This window comes from Montipora capricornis, chromosome 6 (assembly GCF_036669925.1).
Source record: "Montipora capricornis isolate CH-2021 chromosome 6, ASM3666992v2, whole genome shotgun sequence".
Lineage (NCBI taxonomy): Eukaryota > Metazoa > Cnidaria > Anthozoa > Scleractinia > Acroporidae > Montipora > Montipora capricornis.
The window spans coordinates 71859048-71869047 of NC_090888.1; the positions used below are offsets into that span (position 1 = coordinate 71859048).

Consider the following 10000-nt stretch of genomic DNA (forward strand, 5'->3'; position numbering starts at 1 on the left):
AGTGTATGATGCACCAAGTGTCTTGGCTAGTCCACAGACTTCATGTAAGGCCTCACATAGGGTGTATCACGTTCCTCCTTCGTCAAGTATTACTCTAGGAAGTTTTATATAATTCCATTCCTTCTTCGTGTTGATGAGAGATCCTTTCGCCACTCGGTTGATTCTCACTCTCTCTGCTATTTGTCTTAACATGGCATCATTACCATACACTCCAGTCACGGACATTTTGAACTCTTGTCGTTCCTTCCCATACTTTTCTACGCAGTCTCCATAATGCTGATTTTTCGTCTCGATTCTTTAAGCCCCCCGCGTGCTCCGTGCCTCTTGTATGGACAAGAGAGGTGGAGACGAAGCAGTTATATTCGTGCCTGCGACACCTGGATACCACGGTGAAATCAGAGACCAGGGGTATAAGATAAAGGTGGTGGAGAAGACAGGTACAACACTGAAGGAAGTGCTACAAAAGTCCAATCCGTTCAAACAGCAAAGGTGTGGGAGAGAAGACTGCCTGGTTTGTAAACAAGCTGGGAAAGGTCCATGTAATGCACACGGTGTGACGTACGAGATTGAGTGCCAGGGATGCGAAAATAAGTACATTGGTGAGACAGCCAGAAATGCCTATACAAGAGGCACGGAGCACGAGGGGGGCTTAGAGAATCGAGACGAAAAATCAGCATTATGGATGGAGACATTGCGTAGAAAAGCATGGGAAGGAACGACAAGAGTTCAAAATGTCCGTGAGTGGAGTGTATGGTAATGATGCCATGTTAGGACAAATAGCAGAGAGCGTGAGAATCAACCTAGTGGCGAAAGGATCTCTCATCAACACGAAGAAGGAATGGAATTATTGCCAACGAGCCAGTCGAGCGAAGACGCGTTTTTAAAGCGGTTTTTATAGATATACACATTTTTTAAGTTTTAAGTGTATTAACTCCAAAATCGTGCGTCAAAAGAATAACAAAGACAGAGAATGTCAAGCAATTACCGAAGTCATATGTGGGAAAAGTTGGGAATTCCTAGGAATTCCCAAAAAATTGGGGTATCATTTCGCAAGGGCGTGGCCTACTAGAATTTCGTCCAATTAATCAGAAAAGGAAAAAGTTAACCAATAACAACAGAGTGTAGGACGCTGTTAGCGCTTCCTTACTGCGCATGCAATGGGTGTTGTAATGTTATGCCACGCCATACATTGATCGTGCGCGTGGGAGGAAATAACTCTTTTGAAAGCACTTTGACAGATCATTCCTCCATTTTCATGAAGGGGGTTGATGGGAGTGAGGGGCGAGAGGGGGGGGGGGGGCGGAGGGGGTTGAGGAGAGGACTCTAAATGAGGACTCTAAATACTGGAATGACTTAGGTTCTGCTGAAGCGAGAACGGTGGTACCAAGGAAAGCTTACGGTTATGTTGTTATTTTGATAGGTGTCAAATTAAAATAAAATTAAAGGGATCTCGTTTAATATCTCACCAAGCGATATTAATTATATGCCTTTATCTGCTCTACGAAAGGTGCTCTCTCAGTGTTTAATGCAACCGTACTAAAGTCCTTTTAATTTTCACGCTATTCACTATGTAATTATTACCATTATTAGTTTATCATGAAGTATCCAATTATGATAAATGCTGCACACTTGAGATCTCCGTCCTTTTCACTTAACGCAAAAGGGACATAGCTGCGCATACCACCATCAGGAGGACGCTGACCACGGGCGCTGAACCACCATTGCAGAGATCTGTGTCGCAACAATCTAGTTTGCATTTTCCACCAGCATCGTTGCATGGTTTTAATAGTGTTTCGGAAGTATCGCAGTATGCCTTGGTTTGACAAGATCTGACGAAACTCTTGACTTCAGCAACAGAGGTACTAAAATCCGTGGTGAACGTAAGGCAGCGATCAAAGTTGGAACCACAGTCTAGCTCCTTTTTACCCTTGTCGCAGTCCTCCAGACTTGTGGTACTGGTACAGACGTTGCACTTGAGTCCAGAAGCTGCAATGGAAGTGGAAACTTGTCAGAAACAACTCTCCACAGCCCTGAAAGCTGTCGTAATTGAGCTAGTAAGACAGCGTTGTATGTTTGCCCTAAACAGCCGCGCCTGAGGAGACTATTAACTCTAAATGTTTTCAAGTGAAAAGACAGTTTTAGTGCCAAAAACTATTCTTAACTGTTTTGGGCTACGGATGCCCAGGATAGATGCAGAAAATTGGTTAAAAGGTGGGACGGTGTCTTATTGTCCTTTCAGTGAGTCTTGTGTCCGATGGGATTCAAAGATTTACATTGCCTAATATGGGAACTTGCCGGAGTCTGTATGTATGTGAATTCACCTTTAGCCTAAAAACACTAGTAGCATATCTGTTGCAACAGGAACCTGAAAAGAATGATTACGACTCATGAAAGAATGATAAATGTCCGCATTCTTTCCGACCAAATATATTAGAGGGATAGCTTAAGTGCCTTATTGCTAATATCCAACTTTCCAACTTCTTTCAACTGATTTTGGCGGGTAAGAACTTAAGGCACTTTCTCCTCTCGATATCTGAACACATGCGATAGATAGCGATACACACACTTCTGACCTAATACCGACGCTTTCAAAGTACCTTTCTAAATGAAGGCTTTGAGGCCATTTCATTCAATACACTGTACTCATTTCACTTTCCAATAAACTGCACTCATGAGCTTAAATATCTTCCCTAGAATAGCTGTACTAATTCTGAGCGGCTATCTAAAGTCGTAAAATAAAAATATTGTTGTTGTATCAACTAGGCTTGCTCTCCAAACGAGTGGGTGTCAACATGTTCACTAAAATGGAACCTTAGTTTAAAAGCAATTAACGTGGGTTTTCTTGAACTATTCATTTGTTTCTTAGTAAGCAGATGAATTATTGAGAAGTAAGGTTTTCTGAGGTGTTTGATGTTAACAATCACTTTTAATACTGAAACTTTCGGAAAGAGGAAAGCACGGATTGACTACAGCAAACCGTTAATCGGAAGGACGAACCTCAACATACAGAAAGACGAAAGCCTGTGAAGCCACCTTGGTCAAAGTTTTAATGCTTATAAGAAAGCAGTGGTTCGCTTTCTGAGTGAACAACAAATGGTAGTGAGGAGACTGTGAAATGTTGAAGAGTTCGACCATGATTCAGTTTTAAAATTTCGACAATGATTACTCCTCCTGTGAGGGTCTAAGCTTAATTTCCTTTATGAAAAATCCTTTAAAAACTTGAAAATCGGTAACTTACTGAAAGAGAAGCAAAAGAGAAAAGCCAAGGCAAACAGCGTTTTCATCTTGTAGTTTGGTCGTTGGGAACCTTCAAAACTAACGAGTGATCAATTTGGTATGCCGCACCTCAGACTTGTGAAACCCGGGACTCAAAGAGACAGGCTTATAGGCTCCAAGCAGCCAAGCGTGCTGTCGAATATTGGCCCAAGTGATGGCCAGTCAATCTCAAAAAAGAGAAAAGTGAGTGGCAGTTATCAAGTGCGAACCAATCAACAACTAACGTGGTTTCCGTCGACAACATGACTCAGGAATATGCACTTTTTGCGTATTGATCGAGTAAGCTCAAGTGACCCGCCCAATCATGAAGTAGTACTATTGTATTTATGGTGTACGTGCTGATGCTTTTCAATGATAAGACCTTGCTGACCTTAAAATACCAATGTATGAACGTCAAAAGGAAGCTACGTGCATCCGACACCTTAATTAGGTGCTCATAGTTCCTGAGTAGGAAGTGCATCGATCCGACACATTAATTATGTGCTCATAGCTCCTGTGTAGTTTGCACTAATACTGGTGCTATGAATCAAGTGAGGTAAAATATTGCACGATCCTTGATAAATATGGTGCCTGCTAAATAAAAATTTACTCACTTGACTTAAAGTACATCTAAACTCTGATACTTTTCGTATATAATATTAATCTCCCCACCAAAAGCAGACACGTTTTAGCATTCTTACCACTGTGTGAAATAGCTAATTTCATGGAAGTTACAGAGCCATGGCACTTCGCGTCACTCCGAAAATCGGACAACGAAACGTCAGGTGTCATAGAACATGACGTGTACGAGGGTGTTATGTTGTTCCTTACGCGTTTAATCGTGGCTTGTTAGTAAAATACATGGAGTCGGTACGTAACTGTGGCGTGTCATGGGACGCTGGAACTTTGTTTTGATGCTCATTGTAAAACAAGACTTTTGTGTTCTACTCTGTCACAAACAAGCAAAAAGATTTGGAAACGGAAGCTTCACTTGTGAGCTTTTTTTCAGGACACTAGAAAGCACGGTGAGAAGCATAATACAAGAGGAGTGTGTTAGCGCTTCTATGCGGACCGCGGAAACGCATATAAATAACGGATCTTTACGCCTTATTTTACGGAATAGGTAAAGGCATACGCACTTTTACGCCCATAAGTTTTTCTGGTAATTTAACATAGAAGAATCGTATCAAGCAGCTTAAATGACAAGATCACAGGAATGCCTTTGACCAACTTTTGGGTCTATTCGTATTTCATATAGGCTCGATTTGCGCCGCTCACCCGAGTTCGCGTATCCTCCCCGAGAAGACACGGCTGGACGCGTGAGCAATAGATTGTGTCGGTGACGTAAATTCAAATATAGTTTATGCGAAGTTAATAGTTTGCAGGGAAATGGCATTACACATCCCAAAACATTGATTTTAACAAAACAGTAATTACAAAACAATGCGTAAACAATGCTCTGTGCGAAGTTTCCAGATACTACAATAGCTTGAGTTTGTGGTTAAATGATCAATGTGACTTTGAATTCAACTCGCGAATCATCAACAAAATCTTCGGTCGCTTCAGTTCTCAGTCGACCTCATCAGCCCCCTCGTTCTGCTATCAATAAACTCAGCAGTACATTTCAAATTTCAACTGATCTTGAGAAATTTTACTTGCTCTTACATTAGCGAAGTCTGGCGAGAAATTGCAATAGCAATGGATTTGAAAGCCCTATTTAGACCTTGGCGCCAACTGGAAAATTAGTGAAGTTTCGAAACTCAGGTGGTAGAAAACTACACAATCCCCATTCTCCACATTCTCGAACACTTTCCGTTGTGGAAATCTTGGATGTTTCCCACCTTAAAATCACTGTAAAGCTGGAATAGGGAGGGTCAAAGAATACCTTCGCAGTCACAATCTAATTTATGCCTGACCGATGAGTGCAGCCGAGTTTCTGATTGGCGGATGTTAACAACGGCTCACCACCTCACACGTCCAGCCCAGAGGAGGAATGAATAGTATCCCAGATTTCTTTTCGGCATCTCGTCCCAACGGGAAGAGCAAAATGGCGCGCTCGGTTGATGAAATACGCGATCTTCTTTGTGATTATTTCGTAGGTTTTCTCGATTATAATGGTGAGTGATTTGTGCCTGTCAATACTTGATCACTTTGTATTTATTTTCTAATATTTATTCATCAAGACTCACGGAAGACTACTCATATTTTGATAATTCAAAATGTGGTGTTTCACAATGTGATCACTGAATATTTATGAAAATGAAAAGAAAACTTGTCAGAAACAACTCTCCACCGACCTCAAAGCTGTCGTAATTGAGCTAGTAAGACAGCGTTGTATGTTTGCCCCAAGCAGCCGCGCCTGAGGAGACTATTAAGTCTAAATGTTCTCAAGTGAAAAGACAGTTTTAGTGCCAGAAACTATTCTTAACTGTTTTGGGCTACGGATGCCCAGGATAGATGCAGAAAATCGGTTAAAAGGTGGGACGGATGCTCTTATTGTCCTTTCAGTGAGTCTTGTGTCCGATGGGATTCAAAGATTTACATTGCCTAATATGGGAACCTGCTGGAGTCTGTATGTACGTGAATTCTCCTTTAGCCTAAAAACACTAGCAGCATAGTTGTTGAAACAGAAACCTGAAAAGAATGATTACGACTCATGAAAGAATGATAAATGTCCGCATTGTTTCCGACCAAATATATTAGAGGGATAGCTTAAGTGCCTTATTGCTAATATCCAACTTTCCAACTTCTTTCAACTGATTTTGGCGGGTAAGAACTTAAGGTACTTTCTCCCCTCGATATCTGAACACATGCGATAGATAGCGATACACACACTTTTGACCTAATACCGACACTTTCGAAGTACCTTTCTAAATGAAGGCTTTGAGGCCATTTCACCCAATACACTGTACTCATTTCACTTTCCAATAAACTGCACTCATGAGTTTAAATATCTTGCCTAGAATAGCTATACTAATTCTGAGCGACTGTCTAAAGTCGTAAAATAAAAATATTGTTGTTGTATCAACTAGGCTTGCTCTCCAAACGAGTGGGTGTCAACCTGTTCACTAAAATGGAACCTTAGTTTAAAAGCAATTAACGTGGGTTTTCTTGAACTATTCATTTGTTTCTTAGTAAGCAGATGAATTATTGAGAAGTTGAGGTGTTTGATGTTAACACTCAGTTTTAATACTGAAACTTTCGGAAAGAGGAAAGCACGGATTGACTATTGCAAACCCTCATGATTGGAAGGACGAACCTGAACATACAGAAAGACGAAAGCATGTGAAGCTACCTTGGTCAAAGTTTTAATGCTTATAAGAAAGCAGTGGTTCGCTTTCAGTCAACAACAAATGTTAGTGAGGAGACTGTGAATTGTTGAAAAGTTCGACTATAATCGAGATTCAAAATTTCGACACTGATTACTCCTGCTGTGAGTGTCTAAGCTTAATTTCCTTTATGAAAAATACTTTAAAAAACTTGAAAATCGGTAACTTACCGAAAGAGAAGCAAAAGAGAAAAGCCAAGGCAAACAGCGTTTTCATCTTGTAGTTCGGTCGTTGGGAACCTTCAAAACTAACGAGTGATCAAGTTGGTATGCCGTACCTCAGAGTTGTGAAACCCGGGACTCAAAGAGACAGGCTTATAGGCTCCAAGCTGCCAAGCGTGCTGTCGAATATTGGCCCAAGTGATGGCCATTCAATGTCAAAAAAGAGAAAAGTGAGTGGCAGTTATCAAGTGCGAACCAATCAACAACTAAAGTGGTTTGCCTCGACAGCGTGACTCAGGAAATGTGCACTTTTTGCGTATTGATCGAGTAAGCTCAAGTGACCCGCCCAATCATGAAGTAGTACTATTGTACGTAATTAAGAAAATAACACAAACAGCGGTGATAAATATTGTATTCCAACGCATTTTTATAAAACTTGACGTTTCGTATGCTAGTCTACACACATTTTCAAAAGTGACCGTTACAATTTTTTGAAAACTATATATATATCGTAAACATTAGGTGTCTGGAGCCTAGACTAAGAAAAATGATCTGCACCAGTACGTGTCTAGACATAATGAGGAGTAATAGCTAAAATAGCAATAACTTCTCACTACTAATATTGGCATTAAGGGAAGGCTTTAGCTCTTGAATGAACAAAGTCTCTTTAATTTTGCAGTGAATACTCAGTGAAATCTCTTTAATTTGCACTGAATGCGTTGGAATACAATGTTTATCACCGCTGTTTGTGTTATTTTCTTAATCAAGCTACGATGGCCTAAGAAGAAGAGTGTATACTATTGTACGTGCTGATGCTTTTCAATGATAAGACCTTGCTGACCTTAAAATACCAATGTATGAACGTCAAAAGGAAGCTACGTGCATCCGACACCTTAATTCGGTGCTCATAGTTCCTGAGTAGGAAGTGCATCCGACACATTAACTAGGTGCTCATACTTCCTGAGTATTATGCACTAATACTGGTGCTATGAATCAAGTGAGGTAAAATATTGCACGATCCTTGATAAATATGGTGCCTGCTAAGTAAAAATTTACTCACTTGGCTTAAAGTACACCTAAACTCTGATACTTTTCATCTATAATATTAATCTCCCCACCAAAAGCGAACACGTTTTAGCATTCTTACCACTGTGTGAAATAGCTAATTTCATGGAAGTTACGGAGCCATGGCACTTCGCGTCACTCCGAAAATCGGACAACGAAACGTCAGGTGTCATAGAACATGACGTGTACGAGGGTGTATGGCGCGCCATCTGTAGCAAAATCACGTTTCGATTACGCCATATGGCGTGTTATGGGATGCTAGAACTTTGTTTCGATGCTCATCCTAAACCAAGACTTTTGTGTTCTACTCTGTCACAAACAAGCAAAAAGATTTGGAAACGGAAGCTTTACTTGTGAGCTTTTTGCAGGGACGCGAGAAGTCACGGTGAGACGCATAATACAAGATGAGTGTGTTAGCGCTTCTATGCGGACCGCGGAAACGCATATAAATAACGCCTCTTTACGCCTTATCTTACGGAATAGGTAAAGACATACGCACTTTTACACCCATATGCTTTTCTGGTAATTTAACATAGAAGAATCGCAACAAGCAGCTTAAATGACAAGATCACAGGAATGCCTTTGACCAACTTTTGGGTCTCTTCGTATTTCACATAGGCTCGATTTGCGCCGCTCACCCGAGTTCGGGTGCCCACCTGCCTTAGTTAACCCATCTACAAATGACACAGCGAGCCTTCTGTCACACCCAAATATTAATAAAGAATCTCACAGACGCCTCGTGCAAGACAAAGCCTCTACACCATTACAGAGCCAAGAAAAATGGCTCGCTGAGAAGGACATAGTAGGAAATTCGGCCGTTAATTGGCGAAATGCTTACTATCTGCCATTCCTTTGTACAAGAGAAACAAAGCTTAGAGTATTCCAGGTTAAATTTCTACATAGACGAATAGCCACAAATGATTTTTTCTCTGCAAGATAGGCATAAAACAAGTGGACTCTTGTTCTTTCTGCGGGGAATGTACTGAAACTTTAGTCCACCTGTTTTGGAATTGCAAATATACCCAAGCCTTTTGGAAAAAAGTACTTGAATGGATTTCCCAAAAAATTGTGAATCTTAAAGACTCTGTTTTTTCTCCCTTTTTGTGCCTAGCTTTAGTTGAAAATGTATCAAATGTACTTTTACACCACCTGCTCCTTATCGCTAGACATTACATATATACCTGTAAATTAAAGAACTCCATACCTAAGCTGCAAGTATATATACATGTTTTGCTAACCTCAATGAAAATTGAAAAAAAAGATTGCTCTAGAAAACTGCACCCTTAACTATTTCGAAAGGAAATGGAATCTATTGAAGGACGCCCTCTAGTACTAAAATAAGCAACGACACAAAAATTATATTTCAAGAAGTAAGCGGTAAAAAAAAAGGTTATTTTTAGGTATTAGCATAAGTAATGATTTGACATAGAAGTACAAGCTGTTGTATTATTTTTAGCGTATGCGTAACCGTATCCTTGTAATGTAAGTAACGTATGGTAAATAGTGTAAGTAGTCGTCTAAAATATTATATTGTTTTGTATTGTGAAATAAAAGTAAATAAATAAATAAATAAATAAAGATACTGGAGTTCATTGAAAGGAATAAGTGCTGAGTTGGAGTGTGTAATTTTCAAGAGTAATGTATCGTGTTCCTTTTCGAATGAGGCCGATTATGAGAGCATCAACTAAGGTAATCCGTTGATGATATTTCTCACAATCTATAGAATACATCAGAATTCATTTGTCCGTGTACAGAGTGATTTAATGTTCACAGTTTGGAGCCTTTAAAGGACATTGCTTAAGCTAAGTACAGGGACGGCGGAGCGTATTTTGTATTGGGGGCGCTAACGTCGAAGACGCTAACTTGTTGGGGGTTCTGGGGAAATTCTACGCCAGAACATTTTGAAATCGTGAAGCTCGGAAATGCTACTTTCAGAATTCTCGACGAGATGTCAAAAAAATTAACGTAGATCAACCGTAAAATGACAGATGTTTTACTTCTTATTTTTATTTTTTGCTTGAAATTGGAGGGACTAAATTGGCTTATTTGCATATGTGGGAATGCTTCAGAAAGTTCTTTTGTCGAAGCGAAAAAAGACCCACATATGACTTCGGTAATTGCTTAACATTCTCTGTCTTTGTTATTCTTTTGACGCACGATTTTGGAGTTAATACAGTTAAAACTTAAAAA

At 40.0% G+C, this 10000-nt stretch overlaps 2 long non-coding RNA genes across 2 annotated transcripts in view; one reads left to right on the forward strand and one right to left on the reverse strand.

Moving 5' to 3' along the window:
• The window catches only part of LOC138054378 (uncharacterized), a 45515-nt gene extending 36100 nt beyond the window's left edge, over positions 1-9415 (forward strand). Inside the window, exon 2 of the long non-coding RNA XR_011133271.1 lies at positions 8003-9415. This is a non-coding gene — a long non-coding RNA (uncharacterized lncRNA). The remainder of the gene's footprint in view (positions 1-8002) is intronic.
• On the reverse strand, positions 1435-7087 carry LOC138054376 (uncharacterized). The gene is made up of 2 exons (XR_011133269.1): positions 6755-7087; positions 1435-1986 (listed from the first exon to the last, which is right to left on the reverse strand). It is a non-coding gene; the product is annotated as an uncharacterized lncRNA (long non-coding RNA).
• Positions 9416-10000: the final 585 nt, after the last annotated feature.